The sequence below is a fragment of the Oryctolagus cuniculus genome, chromosome 9 (assembly GCF_964237555.1).
Source record: "Oryctolagus cuniculus chromosome 9, mOryCun1.1, whole genome shotgun sequence".
NCBI classification, from domain to species: domain Eukaryota; kingdom Metazoa; phylum Chordata; class Mammalia; order Lagomorpha; family Leporidae; genus Oryctolagus; species Oryctolagus cuniculus.
This window is the reverse complement of record NC_091440.1, coordinates 117,039,230-117,063,171: the sequence shown is the minus strand read 5'-3', so window position 1 is coordinate 117,063,171 and position 23,942 is coordinate 117,039,230.

Sequence of the window (23,942 nt, the reverse complement as noted above, 5' to 3'; positions counted from 1 at the left end):
GGAAGGTGAACCAACGGCAAAAGGAAGACCTTTCTCTCTCTCTCACTGTCCACTCTGCCTATAAAAAAAAAAAGAGAGAGAGAGAGAGAGAGAGAGAGAGCTGGGCTACAGGGGCCAGAACTGTGGCACAGAGGGTGAATCTACCACCTGCAATACTGGCTTCCCATATGTGTACCAGTTCGAGTCCCAGCTCCTCCACTTCCAGTCCAGCTCTCTGCTGTGGCCTGGGAAAGCAGTAGAAAATGGTCTAAATCTTTGCGCCCCTGCACCCTTGTGGGAGACCTGGAAGAAACTCCTGGCTCCTGACTTCGGATCAGGGCAGCTCCAGCCACTGCAGCCATTTGGGGAGTGAACCAGTGGATGCAAGACTTTCTCTTTCTCTCTGGCTTTGCCTCTGTAACTCTGCCTTTCAAATAATTAAATAACATTAAGAAGGAGAATACAACATATATAAAAAAAGAGCTGGGCTACAGAGGTGAACAAAGCTGATAGCCATGGGCATGTGCATCAGAATGGGGAGGCAGACATTAACAAGTAGTCCCCCCAGTTTGTATTTATGAGTTGTGATCATGGCTCTAATGGAAAGTTACAGGGTGATAGGACAGCATGAGTCAGCGCAGTGGTCTAGTCTTGTGGAGTGGGGTGTACAGGGGGTATTGAAATTGAATCCCTTAAGAAGTTGATATTTTGGGGGGCCAGCATGGTGGCACAGCCAGTTGAGCTGTCACCTGCGACACTGGCACCCCATATAGGTGTAAATTCCTGTCCCAGCTACATGCTCTCTCTCTGCACCCCCATAACTCTGACTTTCAAATAAATAAATATTTTTTAAAGTTGATTTAAAAAAAAGGATTTCTTTGTTTACTTGAAAGGCAGTAACATAGAGAAGAGAGAGAGAAGAGAGAGGAGAGAAGAGAGAAAGAGAGAGGAGAGAGAAAGAGAGAGGAGGGAGAGAAAAGAGAAAGAGAGAGAAAAGAGAGAGAGGATGAATGAGGGAGACATTTTCCTTCCATTGTTTCACTCCCCAAATGGCTGCCAGGTCAGGCCAAAGCAAGGAGCCAGGAACTCCATCCAAGACTCCCATGTGGGGGCAAGGGTCCCTAGCACTTGGGCCATCTTCCACTGCCTTCCCAGGCACTTTAACAGGAAGCTGGATCAGAAGAAGAGCAGCCAGGAGTTGAACCAGTGCTGGTGTTGCAGGTAGCAGCTTAACCCACTGCATCACAATGCTGGTGAAGAAGTTGATATTTGAGCCAACGTCTGCAGAAAGGAGTGATGGAGATGTCCTGTTCAGGGACTGACATGAGTCCAGGGTGCCCAGAGCACTGATGATAAAGAGGAATTGCTCACAGAAGTCTGTAGCAGCAGGCATGAGTACCAGAACATTATGGACCTTTAATGGATGGTGGTCATTGATCACAAAGCCAGGGGGGCCTTTTGAAGGGGTCTAAGTGGAAGCATGCGCTCAGATTTCCATTTCTGAAAATACCCTTCTGCAGGGTGGGATTACGGACTGAGGGAGAGTGGTGACAGTAGGTAGATCCGATAGAGGGAGGAAGTGACGAAGACCATGGCATACACTTGAGGGGTGAGAAGGTCTATCAGCAGAGCCAGAGGTGCTGGGAGAGCAGCTGGAGGTGGGAAGAGACACTTCAGGCAGGGCTCCTCAGGGCCTGTCTCTGCAGCTGGGAAGACAGTGATGCTAGGAACCGGAGGAAGATGAGCTTTAGAGTGAAAGTGTACAAATTCAGTTTTCAGCACTTTTATATTAAATGTGCTTTAAAACTTTCAACTGGATATGTATACAAAGAGATATCTATCCATTTGGGACAATGATGTTGTTCTAGATATTTCTGACTAGAGACAGTCACTTGGAAAACAGCTGTGGTATAGATGAGATCACCTAGGGACAGATTATCAAGTGACAAAAGGTAGGGTCAAGCGTGGGTTGGGTAATGAGTTCATGAACTTGACCAAATATTCTTCTCTTCATTTTTGTAATGTGGTCCATAACAGATTGAGGAATGGTATCTTTTAAATTTTCTTCTTTTATTAAAAAATTATTTATTTCAAAGGTAGAGCAGCAGGTAGAAAAAGATTGTCCATCATCTGGGTCACTCCCCAAGTGGCTGCAACACCTACAGTTTGGGCCACGCCAAAGCCAGGAGCCTAGAATTCAATCCAGGTCTCTCATATGTGTAGCAGGGACTCAACTACTTGGGCCATCACCTGATTCCTCCAGGGTACACATTAGTAGGGAAATAGAATTGCAAGAACCACCAGGACTCAATCCTGGCACTCTGATATGAAATGTGGGCACCCTAAATGGCTAGTTAGCCACTGAGTCAAATGCCTTTCCCCTAAAAGGCATTTTGGTTGCTTCCAAGTTTTGCCAAACATGAAACATGTTGCTATAAACAGACATGGGCCAGTTTTTGGGTAGACATCCATTACCAATTCATTTGAGTAAACACCAAGAAGAGTGAGGCTGTATCCCATGGTAAAAGTACATGGAGTGTTGTCAGAACCTGCCCCAAAACAGCTGTACCATTTTGCACTCCCACCAGCAATGACTGAAAATTCTGATTGTTCCACTTCCTTACCAGCACCCTACACATATATTAGAATGGCCACAATGTTGTTTTTAAAAAAACTCTGTTTTCTATGGGTTATATTTATTGGCAAGGTCTGTGAAGTACCTGAGAGCTCAGAATTACACAGAATTCCCCTTGTAGGAAAACCCCAAATTCAAACTTCTAAGACTTTGTGAAAAATTAAATGTAGATATAGAAATTTAGGTTGCATTTACTTGGTTCCAGTTAGTAAGGAAAAAGTATTCTTGGTATTTCTTTTTTTAAATTTATTTATCTGTTTAAAAGGCAGAGTGACACAGACACACACTCAGTTATGGGATGTGGGTATAAGCATAGGCTTAACCAGCTGTGCCACGGCACCCACCCCCTTGACATTTTTTCTAACAAGCACAACTTTGGCATGTTAAAAAGGTGAAGAACAGAGTATATCTGCAGGTTGATTAGTAAGGAAACCTAAGTGAGGGAGTTAGTTAAAAATGTAAAGGACCATTTCAAGAGTTTATTAATCTTTGATTAAAATAAATGACAATAATTTGTTATTCTATATAATTTGAGAAGACATAAGACAGTGTGGGTTGTTAATGTTTGCCTATTTATAAGATGAGCCCAAGTCATAAGTTATGTCTACAGCCGTGTCCTTATTCTCTTAAAATGCCCTTCAATATTCTACTAAGAAACCTCCTATTCAATTACTTAAGCACACTCTACCTTCATAAATTGTGAGCTGCTTGGACAAGTTGATTCAATCAGGCATATTCCAAAAACCCTCATAACTATTGTCATAAAATCCTGCAAAATTATGCAAAAACCACATGATCTTCCCGAGGTAGGACTGGAACACAAACAGAGCTGTTTTCTGTCTAGTGTGTGTTATTAAGTTTAATTGCTTCATTCTCCTGATTGCTTTTGAAAGAGAAGGAATCAATCAAGCTCTCACCAAAAGCGGATGCCACTGCATTATGTATGAGGTTGGCAAGGGAAGAGAGACCTGTGACCTAACAGGAAAATTCAGGATCTGAAGCCCTTACAAATGTCTTGTGTGTCCAAGTCTCCTTTGTTAAGAGCCACGCTGTCTTTGAACATTAACTTCAACAGTATTCACATCATCTAAGTTTCTCAAGTTTACTTTTTTGGATAAGGTAGTCCCTTGAATGTGAAGGTTAGGCGATTGACCCAACATCTCAAAAATAAAAAGATGCACTCTCCCCCACCCCCAATGTTGAAAAGCTCCTGTCTGCATTGTCTCCTTAAAATCCCTTGGGAATTTATAGCATTTTTTTTTTTTTTTGAGATGACAAAGTAGGATTAGGGGAGTCAATGATGGGAGAAAATTTGCCTCTGTTTGAATCTCTGGCCCCCTGGGGGTAAGCTCTTGGCCTCATTGATACCAGCGTCCAACCAGCTGAGTGAACTAGTCCTGACTCTCCACTTCAAGCGATTATTTCACATCTGAATGTTTTAAGTGAGATACTAGGGATAGGAAAAAAAATGTTTTTCCTCTCCAATTTGTGAATTGATGTCCGTTTTATTGAGTCAGTGTCCTTGTTGTAACAGGAGGTCACCACTGAGAACTGCTGAACATTCAGAGTTTTAAAGCCATTGTAATCCATGGTACCCATCCATCCTGACAGCAAGACTACGTTTCATTACTGTGTAATCTGCTTGTCATCTTCACAGGCAAGACTCAACAGGCAGCAGAAGCAACCAGCAAAGTCAGTCTTGGGTGGAGCGCAATCCCTGGAAGGGAAATGAGAATTGGGAATTGGGTGGAGAAAGTGGCTTTTTAAAAAAATTTTTTCTGATGAACATTTTCTTCCTTTCTTTTTTCCTCTTTTCTTTCTTTTTTTTTTTTTTTTGTCTTTAAAAGTTTTTTTTTTGTTGTTGTTGTTAACCTAGAAAGTGCCTTGTAATGGTCCTACCTCAAGGGAAAGCAGTGTCTTTTGGCCTGACAGAGATATTAATCCTCTAATCAGGATAATGCCATTGACCCTAAATATGCTTAACAAACAACTTACAAAGAGGCATTCTTTTCCTAAGTGTCTAGTTAAGAATTCTTTTAGGAGTGGATGTTTTGGTCTAGAGGTTAAGGTGTCCCATATCAACAGGCCTGGGTTTGATGATTCTTCCTGCTCCCAACTCTAGCTTCCTGCTAAAAAGCATACCCTGAGAGGCAGCAGGTGATCCTCAAGTACTTGGGTCCCTGCAACTCGTGTGGGAGGCCGACCTTGAATTCCTGGTTCCTGGCTTCAGCCTTGGCCCTGCTCTGGCTATTGCAAGCCTTTGGGGAGTCCATTAGTAAATGGCTCTCTCTTTCTCCCTCTCAAACAATATATTTTAGAAAGCTGTTTTTAAAAAGAACATGGTTGAGGGCCGGCGCCGTGGCTCACTTGGTTAATCTTCCACCTGTGGTGCCGGCATCCCCTATGAGCACAGGGTTCTAATCCCGGTTGCTCCTCCTCCAGTCCAGCTCTCTGCTGTGGCCTGGGAAGGCAGTGGAGGATGGCCCAAGTGCTTGGGCTCCTGTACCCGCGTGGGAGACCAGGAGGAAGCACCTGGCTCCTGGCTTCGGATCAGCATAGCTCTGGCCGTGGCAGCCATTTTGGGGGTGAACCAATGGAAGAAAGACATTTCTCTCTGTCTCTCTCACTAACTCTGTCAAAAAAAAAAAAAAAAACATGGTTGAGCTTGGACATGGACTTCCTGAGCACACATTCTGGTTTGTTTGTTTGTTTGTTTTTTCCTCACAGCTCCTGGGAGGAAGGAGAGGGGAAAAGAGAACTAGCATTCTTCGAGAGCCTCTTTGGGGCCCAGACAGTACCAGGTATCTCCCCTGACTTCCTATTTATATAGGTGAAGAAATGCTGAGAGAAGTTAGGGTGTCTGTGGGTGGGCAGGGTTGGGTACACTAGGCAGGCTAGACAGTCTGGTTCATGCCAAGATTTCCAGAAATGCACTGAGGAACTGGTCCCAGTAGGAGGAGAGAAATGAAGGGATCATTGTTGCATGCCTGCAGAGGAGAGTGAAGAGGAGTGAGAGACTTGTGGTGTCACTTTGTGCAGGCACATCTAATCAGCTATGTCTTTTGCTTTAAGATTTATTTATTTGAAAAGCAAAGTGAGAGAGAGAGACAGAGAGAGATTCCATCTACTGGCTTCCTCCCCAAATGGTTGCAATGGCCTGGGCTAGGCCAGGTTGAAACCATGAGCCAAGAACACCATACTGGTTTCCCATGTGGGTGGCAGATACCCAAGTACTTGGGCTATCTGCTGCTTTCTCAGCTGCTTTAACAGGGAGCTCAGTGGAAGTGGAGCAGCCAGGACTTGAACCAGTACTCTGATATGGGATGCTGGCATTGTAGGCGGCAGCTTAACCCACTGCATCACAATGCTGGCCTCTCACAATCATGTCTTACACAACTTACACAACACATAGTACAATGCCAGGAATGTGGTAGGGCTTGAAGGAGGTTTTTTTGGTTATTAATTATTTCATACTAGCATCATTCGAAAACATGTTTGATTCCAGGTGTCACCACTATTGTAAATAGATGCTAGACACCATGCTCATGCTTTTAAAAATTTCAATAAATACCCTTGCTGAGCTATAAGCTTAAAAGTGACATGAACAAATACTGAATTGTGAGCTTTCATTGTAACTCCAATGCAAGATCTATTATTATTATTACTATTATTTGACAGGCAGAGTGGACAGTGAGAGACAGAGAGAAAGGTCTTCCTTTGCCGTTGGTTCACCCTCCAATGGTCACCACGGCCAGTATGCTGCAGCTGGCGCACCGTGCTGATCCGATGGCAGGAGCCAGGTACTTATCCTGGTCTCCTATGGGGTGCAGGGCCCAAGCACTTGGGCCATGCTCCGCTGCACTCCCTGGCCACAGCAGAGAGCTGGCCTGGAAGAGGGGCAACGGGGACAGAATCCGGCGCCCCGACAGGGACTAGAACCCGGTGTGCCAGCGCTGCAAGGCAGAGGATTAGCCTAGTGAGCCGCGGCGCCGGCCAAGATCTATTATTAATATCACAGTAACAGCCCAGAATTCAGTTAATCTCTTAATTAAAGGGCAGTAGGCATTAAAGACAAGCTGCCCTACATGAGGTTGGCTGTCAGGTGCTGAAACACCCTTCTCCACACGCTGTAGAGCCTCTCAGTGGCGTCCTCTGATTAGCTGCAGGGGCCCTGCAAGCCCGTGATGAAAGGACCAATGCCTTTGGTACCACTCCGAGGACAAGGCGAAGTGGGACAATGTACTGCACGTGGGAAACTTGGACAGCACTGCCAGATAGCAGCCGAGCACCTGACACACATCCCCGCCTCAGCATCCAAACGTCTAACCTGCCTTCCCCAACGTAGTCAGATCATCCACACTTGGCTGTGTGCTCTTCCCCGCTCTTCTTTATAGAAGAGGTCTGGGGAAAGAAAGAGGTCTACTTGGCACAACTTTTTATGGAGTTTATAGTAAACTTATTGATCAAGTGCCCTGCAGGAAATTAAATATCAAAGTTTGAGTCTTGTTTCAATATACTTTAAAAGTTTATTTACTTAAAAAGCAGGAGACAGAGAAAGGAAGAGTTTTCATCCATGGTTCACTCTTCACATGTCCACAGCAGTCGGGGCTGGGCCAGGCCCACGTCAGGAGCCCTGACCTCCATCTAGATCAGGGTGTCAGGGACCCAAGCACTTGAGCCATCATCTGCTGCCTCCCAGCGTGCACATTAGCAGGAACCTGCATCAGAAGCAGAAGTGGGACTCAAACCCAGCCACTTATATGAAATGCAGGCATTCCAAGTTGTGGCTTAACCCGATGTGCCACAATACCCACCCTTTGTTTTAGTATTCTTTTATTTATTTATTTAAAAGATTTATTTATTTATTTGAAAGGCAGAGTTACAGAGAGAGGGATAGGCAGAAAGTCCTTCCATCTTCTGTTTCACTCCCCAGATGGCCCCAACAGCCTGAGCTGGGCCAGGCTGAAGCCAGGAGCCAGGAGCTTCATCTAGGTTTCTCATGTGGACAGCAGGGGCCCAAGTACTTGGGCCATCTTCCACTGCTTTTTCCAGGCCATTAGCAGGGAGCTGGATTGGAAGTAGAGCAAGTAGGACAGGAATTGGAGCCCTTATGGGATGCTGGTATAGCAGGGCGCAGCTTGACTTGCATTGCCACAATACCTGCCTGTTGTTGTAGTACTCTAATCACTCAACAAATTACCACAAACTCAGTGGCTCAAAACAACACCCAGATAGTGGCCCACAGTTGTGTCAGAGAGATTACTTGGTGGGCTTGACGGGGTCCTGTTCCAGTTGTGACAGGGCGAAAATCAAAGCCCCAGCCCGGCCAGGCGCCGACCTGGAGGTTTGGCCAGAGGCTCTTTGATTCTCCTCCTGGTGGCTGGCAGGATTCTGGTCCCAGTGGTCACAGATCCAGGTCCCACTTTCTCTCTGGCTGTCAGCCAGGGGCTTCTCTCTGCTCCCAGAGGCCACCTGTCTTCTCCTCTGGCCTTCTTTATCTTCAACCAGCAACTGTGCAGGTTCAAGTTCCTCAAATTTTGGGATTCCTTTGGCTTCTCCTAGTCAGAGCAAAGGGTCTGTGATGTAATGGGTTCATTAAGGAGATCAGGCCCATCTGGACAATGGCCCTTTTCTATATATAATGTGACGTGATCACAGGGGTGATTTCTCATACTCACTGGTTCCCACACTCAAAGAGGAAGAGAACCATGGGAGAGCAAGGTTCACTGAGGGCTTCTCAGAATTCTACTGACACCAAGCCTCAATGTCTATTTACTTTCAATGGATGACAAAGAAAACTGACCAGTCAGGCACACCTTGAAGGATAGCAGTTCAGTATTGACCTTTTGCTGAGGGTAAGAATAGTTAACACTGATGAGCGTGACAGTGTCAGAGTAAAATGCACGAAGACGCTGGGTGGGTCTCATTTTTTGTATTTGAATGTCTTTCTCTCTTAAAGCCAGGGTTAGAATTTTTAGAAAATTAAGGCAATGCAGTGGGTATTTGGTGCAACAGCTAAGGGCCACTAAGGATGTCCATGTCCTATATCAGAGTACGTGGGTTTGAGCCTCAGCTCCATTCCGAATTCCAGTTTCCTGCTAATGTATACCCCAGGGATACAGCAGGTGATGGCTCGAGTAGTCAAGTCCTTGCCACCCACACGGGAAACCTGAACAGAGTTCCAGGCTCCCCCACATTTGGGGGCGTGAACCAGTGTATGGGATGTCTCTCTGTCTCTCAAATAAAATGTTAATCTTTAAAAAAAGTTCAAATAAGTGTAGCGCAGTGGCTTGGGACATCTATATCTCAAATAGGAGTGCTAATTCAAGTCCTGGCTACTCCGCTTCAGATCCAGCTTCCTGCTAATGCATCCTTGGAGGCAGACATAATGGGTCAAGCACTTGGGTTCTGGCCGGCGCCGCGGCTCACTAGGCTAATCCTCCACCTAGCGGTGCCAGCACACCGGCTTCTAGTCCCGGTCGGGGCACTGGATTCTGTCCCGGTTGCCCCTCTTCCAGGCCAGCTCTCTGCTGTGGCCAGGGAGTGCAGTGGAGGATGGCCCAGGTGCTTGGGCCCTGCACCCCATGGGAGACGAGGAGAAGCACCTGGCTCCTGCCTTTGGATCAGCGCTGTGTGCCGGCCGCAGCACGCCAGCCACGGCGGCCATTGGAGGGTGAACCAATGGTAAAAAGGAAGACCTTTCTCTCTGTCTCTCTCACTGTCCACTCTGCCTGACAAAAAAAAAAAAAAAAAAAAAACTTGGGTTCTGACATCCTCATGGGAGACCCAGATGGAGTTCTGCGTTCCTGGCTTGTTGTGGGCATTTGGGGAATGACTGGTAGATGAATGGATGGTCGGTCTCTCTCTCTCTCCCCCTCTCTTTCCCCTCCCCCAACCCTTGTTATTTGGCCTTTCAAGTAGATAAAAATGAATAAAAAACATTTAAAAAATTTTATTTTACTTTTTAAAAACATAGTTAATGAATTTCTTTATCTGTAAGATTCCAGGTCCCTATAGCCTTGGGGGTTGGAGAAAGCCTAATTTTGCTGTTACAGAACACTCTTGTGTGTGCATTCACCCAGTGGAAGAGTCACTGGATGCAAAGCATTCTGCTAGGTGGTGGGGAGACAACAGTGATGGAGGCAGCTGCTGACCTCGCCAGGCTACTCAATGCCAAGATTGGGAGGAATCTAAAGTTGCAATGGACACCAAACCCGGACATTTTTCCCTAAGAAGAATGAGGATATCAAGAATGTCTTTCTGGGGCCGGTGCTGTGGCGTAGCAGGAAAAGCCGCCACCTGTGGTGCTGGTATCCCATATGGGCACCAGTTCGAGACCTGGCTGCTCCACTTTCGATCCAGCTCTCTGCTACAGCCTGGGAAAGCTGTAGAAGATGGCCCAAGTGCTTGGGCCCCTATACCCACTTGGGAGACCCAGAGGAAGCTCCTGGCTCCAGGCTTCAGAATGACACAGCTCCAGCTATTGCGACCATCTGGGGAGTGAACCAGCAGATGGAGGATGTCTGTCTGTCTGTCTGTCTGTGCCTCTCCTCTCTGTGTAACTCTGACTTCCAAGTAAAATAAATCTTAAAAAAAAAGTCTTTCTACAAGTTTTGAGATTTAAGCTGAGTCAGTCAAGGTTAGTAGGGATTCCTTAGACTAAGAGGTAGGGAGTGGGTGTGGGTACAAAGATGTCTGCAGTTTGAGTATCCTCAGCATGACATTTGGGTCAGTTTAGATCTCCATACCCCATGAACCAGGAGGCAGAAGAAAGATCGGAGATCACAGGAGATTATAGGGTGGTGGTGGCTAAGTGCACAGGCTCTGAGCCCCTGTCTTTTCTTTCTTTCTCCATTTTATTTTTCTGTGGCCAACATTGTGGCTCAGTGGGTTAAGCTGCTTCCTGCATGGCCAGCATTCCATATGACTTCCAGTTCGAGTCCCCGCTGCTCCACTTCTCATCCAGTTCCCTGCTAATGTGCCTGGCAAAGCAGCCACCTATATGGGAGACCCTGATGGAATTCCAGGCTTCTGACTTCACCCTTGCTGTTGCGGTCATTTGGGGAGTCAACCAGCAGAGGCAAGACCGATCTCTTTCTCTCTCCCTCTCCCTCTCTGTCTCTAACTTTGCCATTCAAAAATATAAATATTTTAAAATATTTTTCCTTATTTTAAATGCAGAGACACAGAGAAAGAGAATTCTTTCATCCACTGGATCGAAGCTATCTGATCTCATGTCTCCCGAAGTCCATGTCCTTTTACTTTTGCAGTTTCTGAGTTTGCATCGATTTACAGGTTGTGTTGAGGATTCAATGGACTTAACAGGAATATGTTTAGTTAGTATATAGAGGAAAGTGCTTGGCATGAAATTACTAACCAACTATTCCTGAAATACAGAAGGTAATTTTCTATGACTCAAATCTAATAGTGAATCATTTACAACAATTTGTTTTAATTAGATAAGGACCAGATAAATAGAGTTTATATTTTACCTATGACTAATAGGCCCTCATGAATGGGTTTCAAATAGGGCAGTGACATGATGATATATAGAAAATAGACTGAAAGGAAGAAGTAACTCGGCGGTTGGTTATGAAGCTGGTGCAGCAGTGAAAATGGGAAATAACAGTGGCTGTGAGGACAGAACTCAATAAATATCATCAAGACAGTATCAGAAGACTCAGTGAGGGCCAGTGCTGTAGCATAGTGGGCTAAGCCTCTACCTGCAATGCTAGCATCCCATATGGGCACCAGTTAGTGTCCTAGCTACTCTTCCTCTGATCCACAGCTCTCTGCTGTGGCCTGGGAAAGCAGCAGAAGATGGCCCAAGAGCTCGGGCCCCTGCACCCGCATAGGAGACCCGGAAGAAGCTCCTGGCTCCAGATCGGCCAGCTTTGGTGGTTGTGGCCATCTGGGGAGTGAATCAATGGATGGAAGACCTTTTTCTCTGTCTGTAATTCTACCTGTCAAATAGATAAGTCTTTAAAAATGGGGAGAGAGAGAGAGAGAGAGAGAGAGAGAGAGAGAGAGAGAAAGCAGAAGATTCAGTGGATTGTTGGGTGTATTGATCAGATGTAAGTAGATGCCAATTCTGCTGCTTCTCTCTTTTTTTTAAAAAACTTATTTATTTGAAAGTCAGAGTTACACAGAGAGAGGAGAGGCATAGAGACAGAGAGACAGAGAGACAGAGTTATCTTGCATCCGCTGGTTCACTCCCCAATTGGCTGCAACAGCCAGAGCTGTGCTGGTCCGAAGCCAGGAGCTTCTTCTGGGTCTCCCACATGGGTGCAGAGGTCCAAGAACTTAGGCCATCTTCTACTGCTTTCTCAGGCCATAGCAGAGAGCTGGATTGGAAGTGGAGCATCTGGGACTCGAACCAGCACCCATATGGGATGGTGGCACAGCAGGTGGCGGCTTTACCCGCTATGCCACAGCGCTGGACCCTTATTATTATCATCTAAAGGGATAGTTACCAAGAGAGAGAAGAGACACACACACATATGTAAAGAGAGAAAGCGAGAGAGAGAGAGAGAGAGAGAGAGAGAGAAATCTTTCATCTGCCTGTTTATTCTCCAAAAGACTGAAATGACCAGGGCTGGCTCAGGCTGAAGGCAGGAGCCTGGCACTCCATCTAGGTCTCCCATGGTGGGGGGCGGGGGCCAACATACTTACACAATCCAAGTTCCATCAGATGTGGAGCAACTAGGATGTGAACCAGTGCCCATATAGGATGATAGCGCTGCAGATGTCAGCCTAACCTGATGTTCCACAAAGCTGACCACTCTGCCTCACTAATTTTTTTTTTAAGTCCCACCTTTCAGGCAGCTGATGCCTGTTTTTTTTTTTTTTTTTAAATTATTATTATTTATTTGAAAGAGAGTTACAGAGAGAGGTAGAGACACAGAGAGAGGTCTTCCAACCTCTGATTCACTCCCCAGATGGCTACAATGGCCGGAGCTGTGCCAATGTGAAGTCAGGAGCCAGGAGCTTCTTCTGGGTCTCCCACATGGGTGCAGGGGCCCAAGGGCTTGGGCCATCTTCCACTGCTATCCCAGGCCATAGCAGAGAGCTGGATCAGAAGAGGATCAGGCGGAACTAGAACTGGCGCCCATATGGGATGCTGGTGCTTCAGGCCAGGGAGTTAACTCGCTACGCTACAGCGCCAGCCCCCTGCCTCACCAATTTTTAAAAATTCATGGAAACATTTTGGTGTAAAAAAATGTTTCAAATCCATGCATAGTCTTTGGATAATCCACATTTCCCATCAACTTTTTGAAGGCCGTTCATATATCCTATTGGCTCTCTGGAAAACCTAAAACAGTGGATATTTATGTATCCAACTCATATCAAAATGCCAATAATAAAAATAAAAACACATACATAGCTGTTTCTTAGAATCCTCTGCAATCATATTCCCCTTACTTCAAACTATTGTCTTGATTTTGGTATTGCTCATTTCCCACGCCTTTATATTTACATGTATCCACCTATGCATGTAGTTGAGTATTTGAATGCATCCATATGAGCTCCCTACTCCCACCCCAATTTCCTGTGTGTCTGACGTGTTCATGTGGAATCACGTCATCACAGCTCATTTATTACAAATGCAGCAGAATCTTTTCCTTGTGTGAACACACACATGGCACAGCTACCTATTCAAAAGGCGAATCTACTCACGTCCGCCTCCCTCAAGCACCTCAGCAGTTCCCACCACTCAGATGATCAAGAGGACGATCCAGGCCCGGCTTCCTTTCCGGCTCCTTCTACCACCAAAACCTCAGCTACAGTCCTCTGATCCTGGGGGCCAGCGCTGTGGGGCAGCGGGTTAGAGCCCTGGCCTGAGCATTGGCATCCCATATGGGCACCAGGTCTAGTCCCTACTGCTCCTCTTCTGATCCAGCTCTCTGCTATGGCCTGGGAAAGCAGTGGAAGGTGGCCCAAGTCCTTGGGCCCCTGCATCCGCATGGGAGACCCGGAGGAAGCTCCTGTCTTTCTGGGGAGTGAACCAGTGATTGGAAGACCTCTCTCTCTCCATCTCTACCTCTCTTCTTAACTCTGTCTTTCAAATAAATAAAATAAACCTTTTGCCGGCGCCGCAGCTCACTAGGCTAATCCTCCGCCTTGCGGCGCCGGCACACCGGGTTCTAGTCCCAGTCAGGGCGCTGGATTTTGTCCCGGTTGCCCCTCTTCCAGGCCAGCTCTCTGCCGTGGCCCGGGAGTGCAGTGGAGGATGGCCCAAGTGCTTGGGCCCTGCACCCCATGGGAGACCAGGAGAACCACCTGGCTCCTGCCATCAGATCAGCGCGGTGCGCCGGCCGCAGCTCACTGGCCGCGGCGGCCATTGGCGGGTGAACCAACGGCAAAGGAAGACCTTTCTCTCTGTCTCTCTCTCTCACTGTCTACTCTGCCTGTCAAATAAATAAATAAAATAAAAAAATAAAAATAAATCTTTTAAAAAAAAAGTCCTCTCATCCTTTTCCTATTTTCTTCTAGTTTTTATTTAGAGGCAGAGCAACACATACACAGAAACAGAGACAGAGAACTCTCATTTGCCACTTCATCCCCCAAATGCACACAATAGCCTGGAAGGCCGGCGCTGGGAACTCAACCCGGGTCTCCCATGTGGATGGCAGGCACTCAGTTACGTGAGCCATTACCTGCTGCCTCCGAGGGTCTGCACTACTGGGAAGCTGGAATCAGGGGCCCAGAGCTGAGTATAAAGAGCAGGCACTCCAACGTGTGTTTAACACATCCTGAGGCCAACTGCCTACCTTCTCTCTTGTTAATCAACTCCTGGTCTTTCTTCTGATCTCAGGCCAAGTTTACTTTCTTGGGAAGTCTTCCCTGGCATCTGGATTGCACCCACTTGCGCAGTCCTCCTACGCTTTCCTAACACAGCACTTTTTCCTTTAGAGCACTTGCCAGTACAGATCACCAGGTGATGTAATCAATGTTAGTTTGAAGAGGCAGACACCCTGTCTCTTTTGTTCATGATTGCACCTGCAGAGCCTTGCAGTGCACCTGGCACTTAGTAGGTGCTCAGCAAAAATTGGCTAAATTAATGACAAATAGGTATGGGGAGTCTTTTCCTGTCCGGCAGCAGTTTTATATTTAATTGTTTATTTTTACTTAATTAGAACTTGTCAAAAATACATATTCTAGATCTAATTTTGGATCATGATGGTAGCTGGGACAGGATTTACCCTCTGGCTGTAAACCACTAGAAACCTGGTATATGAAACAACTGTTGGGGGCTGGCACTGTGGCTTAGCAGGTAAAGCCACCACCTGCAATGCTGGCATCCATATGGACTCAGGTTCGAGTCCCGCCTGCTCTACTTCTGATCCAGCTCTCTGCTATGGCCTGGGAAAGCAGTAGCAGATGGCCCAAGTGCTTGGGCCCCTGTACCCACTTGGGAGACCCAGAGGAAGCTCCTTGCTCCTGGCTTTGGTTTGGCACAGCTCCAGCCATTACGGCTATCTGGGGAATGAATCAGCGGATGAAGACCTCTCTCTCTCTGCTTCTCCTCTGTGTAACCCTGACTTTCAAGTAAATAAATGAATATTAAAAAAAAAAAAAGATAGAACTGTTTTCCGATATTGGGCAAGAAGCTGTGCAGGTAGCTGAGCTCCGAGAGCAGGAGGTGAGCTCAGCTTTACCCCAAGGGTACTTTTCTGGTCAGTGGTGCAAGGAGAGGGATAATAAACACAAATCCAAAAGAGGAAAAGAGGTAAAGAACCAAAGAACAGATGGGACAATAGAAAAGAAACAGCACAACTCTAAAGGTAATTATCTTAGAGAACATACCAATTAAGATAGAGATTGTCGGATTGGATTAAAGAAGCAATGCCTCTAGGGTGGGCCTCTGATTGCCACCCCCGATCCTTGTCCAAGTGCCTGGGATCAACTTCCGCCTTTGCTTCCCATCCAGCTCCCTGCTAGTGAGCCTGAGAAGCAGCCTGTGATGGCTCAAGTGCTTGGGCCCATGATACCTACATGAGAGACCTGGATGGAATTCCTGGCTCCTGGCTCTGGCGTGGCCCGTCCCAGCTGTTGCGGCCATTTGGAAAGTGAACCAAGAAATGAAAAATCTCTCTCTCTCTTAAGGATTTATTTATTTGAAAGGCAGAGTTACTTAGAGGGTGAGTGAGAGAGAGGTCTTCCATCTGTTGCTTCCTTTCCCAAATGGCTGCACCAGCTGTGGCTAAGCCAGGCTGAAGCCAGGTGCCTGGAGCTTCATCTCCCGCGTAGGCACCAGGGCCCAAGCACTTGGGTCATCTTCCACTGCTTTCCCAAGTGCTTTATCAGGGAGCTGGATGGGAAGTGGAGCAGCTGGGACTTGAACTGGCACCGATATGGGATGCCAGTGTTGCAGACAGCAGCTTAACCCACTATGCCGCAGTACTGGCCCCAAAAATCTTTCTGTCACTCTGTTTCAAATAAGTAAGTACATCTTTTCAGAAAAGGGTGACATTTCATAATGACAAAAATGTCAAGCCATTCAGAATAAACAGAAAACCTATACACGCATGGGACTAATATCAAAGTTTCGAACTACATTAAACAAAACCTTGCAGCACTTCACAAAGAAATAGACAAGTGCACATTCACGATTTGAGTCAGAGTTGTTCAATACTCCTTTTTCAGTAGTTGATAGAAGACAACAGAAAATCTGTAGGGATACAACAAATGTGAAACAACAGTATCTTTTCAAGAACAATCTGAACATGTATCAAGCTAGATCCTGGGCCACAAGCTAAGTCTCACTAAGTTTAAAGTGACTGAAAATTCATAGAATGTTTTTTATTTTTTACTACTACAACTTGAAAATTAACTACAAAAGTTATCTGGAAAGTATCTCAAGTATCTGCACATGAACGCAGGTCCTCAGACCTCATGGGTCAAAGAAACTACAAAGGAAATTAGAAAATATTTTTAAAGGAATGAATGAAACACAGTCTATCAAATCTAATTGATGAAGTGCATAAACCTACAGCTAAAGTGATCAAGAAAGAAGGTGATACACAAATTATCCCTATCAGGAATAAAAGCAGAGACATCTCTGCAGACAGTAAGTGCTAGTAAAGGACTCATATGAGCAGCCTTATGCCAATCAATGTGTTAGCATAAATGAAGTGGGCCAATTCCTTGAAGGACATACGTTATAAAAAAAAAAAAAAACTCAAGAAGAATTATAATATTGCTATATGCCAAATCTACTAATCAACTTCAATTTATATTTAAATTTCTTTCAGACAACTCCAGGTTCATGGGACTTAAAAAAACATTTATGAAAGCAACAATATACAATTTCAGGAGACAGAGGAGCAAAGAACTTCTCCAAAAAAAAAAAAAAAAAAAAAAGTTTAAAGATTTATTTGGGGCCAGAATTGTGGCATAGCAGGGAAAGCCACTACCTGTGATGCCAGCATCCTATATTGGGGCACAGGTTCAAGTCCCAGATGCTCCCAGCTCCTGGCTTTGAATTGGCCCGGCTCCAGCTGTTGCGGCCATTTAGGGAGTGAACCAGTGAATGGAAGACCTTCTTCTCTCTGTTTCTCCCTCACTCTGCCTTTCAAACAAATCAATATTTTTTAAAAAAGATTTATTTATTTGAAAGGCAGAGTTACAGAGAGGCAGAGAGAGAGAGAGGTTTTCCATCCGCTGGTTCACTCCCCAGATGGCCGCAATGGCCGGAGCTGCACTGATCCAAAGCCAGGAGCAAGGAGCTTCTTCCTGGTATCCCACACAGTTGCAGGGCCCAAGGACTTGGGCCATCTTCTACTGCTTTCCCAGGCCATATTAAAGAGCTGGATTGGAAGTGAAGCAGCTGGGCCTTGAACTGGCGTCTATATGGGATGACAGACTGCAGGTGGTGGCTTTACCTGCTATGCCACAGTGCAGGCCCCCCAAACAAATAAATATTTATTTATTTGTAAGAGTTAAAGAGACAGAGGGAGAGACAGAGAGAGAGCTCCTCTATCTGTTGGTTAACTCCCCATATGGCTACGACAGCCAGGGTGGGGCCATGCTGAAGCCAGGAGCCAGGAGCTTCATCTACATCTCTCAGGTGGGTGCAGGGGCCCAAGGACTTGGGCCATTACTCACTGCTTTCCCAAGTGCATTAGCAGGGGGCTGGAATGGAAATGGATCAGCCGGGACTTGAACCAGTGTCCATATGGGATGCTGGTGTCACAGGTTGCACCTTACTCACTATGCCACAACCTTGGCTCCCCAGATCATTTTATATGGTTGTTTTCAGTCAATACCAAAACCAGGTAAAATAATTTTAAGAAAGCTGCCAATTAATATATGTCTTGAAGGATAAACACAAAAATCATTAACAAAATACTAGGAAATTGAATCATGTAATAGAAAGGCAAGGGAATGTATAGAAAGGCAAGTGGGAATGTAAAGTGGCCCAACCACTTTGGAAAACACTTTAGCAGTGTCTTGAAAAGTTAGACGTAGCACTTAACCATATGACCCATGCTTCTGTGTATTTAGTGCCCTGAAATAAAAGCAAATGTTCACACAAAGACTTCTTTTATATAAATGTACATAGCAACTTTATTTGTAATAGCCAATACAATTTTGGAAATAAAGAACAAAGTTGGGGGACTTAGACCACCTGCTTTCAAGACATCCGACAGTAATAAAGACAATGCCCTACTGGTGAAAGAACAGATGCACAGACCAATGGAACAGAATGGAGCCCAGAAGCAGACGCAGCTATATATGATCAGCAGGCTATTCAATGGCAAAAGAAACCTTTTTAACAACAGGTGAACCACTGGATCTCTGAATGGAAAAGAAGTGAACATTGATCCTCATCTTGCAATATTCACAAACATTCACTCAAAATGCATCATACATATTATGTAAAAGATAGGAATATTAGGTCTTGAAAAAATATTGGAGAAAAACCATTGCAACCTTGGGATAGGCAAAAATTCTTCAGGATGTAAAACACATCCTTCACATAAGAAAAAAACCTCACTGTTATTATTGACAGGTTAAGCAAACTAAAGCACAAGCCACAGAATCAGAGAAAACATTTAGAACACATATATTTATTAAAAGGCTTGTGTACAGCCTCTGTCAACTCAATGTGAAACAACCCCATTAAAATTATACAAAACATTTTAACAACTGTTTCACACAAAATAATTATATGAATGCCAATGTGTAGAAATATGCTTAACATCATTATGCATCAGCAAAAGTTTATTATTTTATTTGAGAGAGAGAGATCTTTCATCTAATGGTTCACTCCCCAAATGCCCTCAATCTCGGTCGTCCACACTGGGAGCAGGGACCCAAGTACTCGAGCCATCATATGCTTCCTCCCTAAGTACACATTAGCAGGAAGTGAAGTATTAAGTACTCTGATATGTGATGTGGGCTTCCCAAGTGGCAAAGTAACTACCTTGCGAATGCCTGCCCTGAAGAAGAGCAATTGAAATGCACAGGGAGATAGATACCACTAGATCCTATTAGAACGGCTAACATGTAAAAGATTGATAACACCAGGTGTTGGCTACTATGTGGAGCAACTATAACTCCTATGGTGCTTGTGGGAATATACAGTGGTCCAAATACTTTGAAAACAATTTGGCAGTTTTTTAAAAATTGTGACTTACACTTCACCATATGATGCAAAGATTCTACTTCTTTGATTTAGTTCACTGAAGTGAAAACGTGTCCATACAAAGGCTTTCTTTCTTTTTTCTTTTTTCTTTTTTTTTTTTTTTTGACAGGCAGAGTCTGACAGTGAGAAAGAGACAGAAAGCTCTTATTTCCGTTGGTTTACCACCCAAATGGCTGCCAAGGGCGGCGCGCTGCGCTGATCTGAAGCCAGGAGCCAGGTGCTTCCTCCTGGTCTCCCATGCGGGTGCAGGGCCCAAGGACCTGGGCCATCCTCCACTGCCTTCCTGGGCCACAGCAGAGAGCTGGACTGGAAGAGGAGCAACCGGGACAGAACCGGCGCCCCAACTGGGGCTAGAACTCTGGGGTGCCGGCGTCGCAGGCGGAGGATTGGCCAAGTGAGCTGCGTCGCCAGCCAAAGGCTTTTTTAAATACAAATATACACAGAAATTTTATTTATAATAGTCAAAAACTAGAAGTAACCTCAAGGTGGATGGATATGCAAATTTTGTTTTATCCTCCAATAGAATGTTACTTAGCATCAAGAATATGCAGCACTGGCACTGTGGAATAGTGGGTAAAGCTGCTGCCTGTAGTGCTGGTGTCCCATGTGGGCACTGATTTGAGTCCCAGCTGCTCCACTTCCAAATCAGCTCTCTGCTGTGGCCTGGGAAAGCAGTAGAAGTTGGCCCAAGTGCTTGGACCCCTGCACCCACATGGGAGACCTGGAAGAAGCTCCTGGCTCCTAGTTTCGGATCGGCCCAACTCTGGCTGTTGCGGCCATCTGCGGAGTGAACCAGCAGATGAAAGAACCCCCCCCCCCTGCCTCTCTGTAACTCTAAAAAAAAAGATACCCATAGGCAGCTCCTGGCTCCTGGGTTCGGATCAGCACAGCTCAGGCTGTTGTGTCCTTCTGGGGAATGAACCAGCGTATGGAAGACCTCTCTCTGTCTCTCCCTCTCTCTGTCAGTAATTCTACCTCTCAAATAATTTTTTTTTTTGACAGGCAGAGTGGACAGTGAGAGAGACAGAGAGACAGAGAGAGAGGTCTTCCTTTGCTGTTGGTTCACCCTCCAATGGCTGCCACAGCTGCTGCGGCTGGCACACCGCGCTGAGCCAAAGCCAGGAGCCAGGTGCTTCTCCTGGTCTCACATGAGGGTGCAGGGCCCAAGGACCCGGGCCATCCTCCACTGCACTCCCGGGCCATAGCAGAGAGCTGGCCTGGAAGAGGGGCAACCAGGACAGAATCCGGCACCCCGACCGGAACTAGAACCCGGTGTGCTGGCACCGCAAGGTGGAGGATTAGCCTATTGAGCTGCGGCGCCGTCAAATAAATAAATCTTAAAAAAAACAAACAAACAAACAAACAAAAAAAAAAACCCTAAAACCTGATAAAGTGGAGCCAGTCTATAAGGTCAGAAAGGGCACTGTGGTTGCCCGACGCTGGGGCTGCCAGAGGTGGCAGCTCAGGGCATGAGAAGGATGCTGGGGTTGTTTGTGGCTTTTCTATAGGCTTGGTTTTGAACCAGTCTTAAAAGCTTTATGGCTAAGATTTAAAGGTCACTGGGGGCATGAATCTCTATCAGATGGAAATGGTCCCCACCTTACTTGTAGCAGGGGTTACATGGATATAAATTGTTTGCCACAAAAATCATAGAACCATACCTTTTAAATGACTGCATTTCATGAAAATTATAGACCATAGTTTATTCTACAAATTCGAAGAAAATAAAGATGTTCAGCTTCCTGGGAGGTACCACACACTTACTACATCAGAACCTTGGGATGGTGGGGCTCAGGGATTTATATTAAATGATCTCCAAATGATTCTGTTTATCAGGTTTAAAACATGCAGATAATTTAGGCAACATGGATAGTCAGATACATTTTAAAATTTGATTTTAGGAGCTGGCATTTCTGTGATTAAGCTACTACTGGCAGTGCTGGCAATCCCTACTGGAGCTGATTGGGGCCTGGCAGCTCTGCTTCCAAAGCAGCTTTCTGCTGATGAGCCTGAGAAGGCAGCAGGTAACAGCCATACTTGGGCCCCTGCCACCTATGTGGGAAACCTGGATGGAGTTCCTGGTTCCTGGCTTTGGCCTGGACCAGCCCCAGCCATTGCAGCCATCTGGGGAGTGAACCAGCAGATGGAAGATAGATCTCTCTCTCTCTCCCCGCTCCTTCCCCCAACCCTGTCTCCTTCTCTCTGTTACTCTGCCTTTTTAAAATATATTTATTTATTTTATTTGAAAGGCAGAGTTATAGAAAGGTAGAGGGAGGGAGAGAGGGAGAGAGGGAGGGAGGGAGCAAGAGGGGGAGGGGGGGGAGAGAGAGAGAGAGAGAGAGAGAGAGAGAGAGAGAGGTCTTCCATCTGCTGGTTCACTCCCCAGATGGCCGTAATGGCTGCAATTGCACTGATCTGAAGCCAGGAGCTTCTTCTAGGTCTCCCAAGTAGGTGCAAGAGCCCAAGGACTTGGGGCATCTTCTACTGCTTTCCACAGCAGAGAGCTGGATAGAAAGTGGAATAGCCAGGACTTGAACCAGTGCCCCTATGGGATGCCAGCACTGCAGGCAATGGCTTTACCCGCTACGCCACAGCACCGGCCCCTACTCTGCCTTTCAGAAATAGAAATAATACACCTTTAGAAAGTTGATTGGAAACAGTACATTCCTTGGGTTTCTCACACGTTTTACGAAGCGGCCCTTCTATCTTAGGTTCACCTGGATCCATCTTGCAGTCTTCGCTCCCCCTGCCCTCAATTCTCAGGCTTCCATCCTTTTTATTGTTTCCAGATTTCTACTTTCCTTATTTCCTCCTGCTTTTTTATTTCGTTAACTTTTGTAAAAAGAGATAAAGGGAGCAGAGCATATACATTGTTTCAAAGTCTATGTGCTGACTCTGCATTTTGTTCACCCACAGTCATTTTAAGAAAACTAATCATTGTCTCTTTGAAAGCAATCAGCCCTCCCTTGAGCTTTCCAGAACATTCTGGCCCAGAGAGCGTGGAGGATCAAAACACAGCGTCCTTCCCAGCGCTCCCTCCCATGAGTGCAGGCAAGATTTATGCTATTCTGTTATTACTTTTTGGGGCCAGTTTTGATTTTTTAAAACGGAACTCTGTAAATTGTCTACTACAGTGTCTTAAAGTATGAGCCATTCCATCAAGGAAACAAATCGCATGACTGGAAACTCAGAGGAGAGCCCAGGTTTTATGTTTCCATGCCAGAGATTCCCTCCGAGGCGATACACACACAGTAAGGAGCAAAGGCTACCAGCCCAGCTCACCCGCCGCTTCTGACCTCGCTCCGCTACATGGCGCTTCTCCCTCGCGGTGTGCCGATCCGTCTTCCGGGTGAAGCAGGTTCTTCATGACTTTTAGCTGAGCCCAATCCTGAAATTGTGATCACCTGGCTTTACCAGCTGGGGATGTGCTGTAATTAGTCCTCTTAGAGATACGTGGTGAGTGGGGGTGGTGGGACGGCGTTGTTGAGCCACCACCTGCAGCACTGGTATCCCATAGGGGCACTGGTTTGAGTCCCAGGATCCAATCCAGCTCCCTGCTAATGTGTTTGGGAAAGCAGCAGCAGATGGCCCAAGTGCTTGGGCTCCTGTGCCCACGTAGGAGACACAGATGGAGTTCCAGGCTTCTGAGTTCAGCCTGGCCCAGCCCTGGCTGTTGTGGTTATTTGGGGAGTAAATCAGCAGATGGAAAATCTCTCTTTCTCTGCTCTCCCCCACCTTTTTTCTGTTTAGTTACTTTAATCAGCACTTTCTTCTCATCCACATCAGATGTCTGTAGATTTTGGAAGTGGTGACAGGTACATAGTTAACCAAAGTGTAGAGCTTGTTTGGTGAATGTTCTTCCTCATGGTTTTTGCACAATCTCCCATGGATGTGGTATGGGATGGCCCAGACAGCTTTGCTGAACCTGCCATCAAGGCTCGCATCTGGAGCCACCATCTCCTTCGTGGAAAGCTTCTGGATTTCCCTGAGTGCCTGAGGGGCAGGCCGCTTGAAGCCCACTCTGTGGATGCACTTGCACTGATGTTGGATCCTCGGTCACCACTTTGTTGATGGTGGAACTGGCCTTCTTCTTGCCACCCTTCTTTGCAGGAGCCAGCCTGCAGGACCTGAGTTGGGAGCTCTGCCTTGCAAATAAGTAAATAAATCTTTTAAAAATGATAATACGAGTGGGGCGCATTGGTTACCATACTGGAGTAACTGGATTGGAGTCCTGGCTCTGCTTCCGATTTCAGCTTCCTGCTAATGTGCACCCCGGGAGGCAGCACTTGGGTCTCTGCCACCCACATGAGACCAGGGTTGAGTTTCAGGCTCTCAGGCCTGACACAGCCCTGGTTGCTATGAAAATTTGGGGAGTGAACTAGCACATGATAGATCTCCCTCTCTCTGACTTACAAATAAAATATAAAAATAATACAAAATCAAGTGAAATGTAACAGATTGCAAATAACCATATTTTCCAAATTATTTGTGGTTTATTCTTTATACCTGGCTTTGAATCAATGTGGAAAGTTCAGGTTAAGGTTCAGAGGGCATTTTGAGGCAGTGGGCTTCGTTAGGTTGATTTCAACTAGCTGACTAGTTTACCTCTTATCCAGGTCCAATGCAAACTTAAACATGGGAATTACTTCCTTCCTTTCATTCTCTAAGGTCAGATTA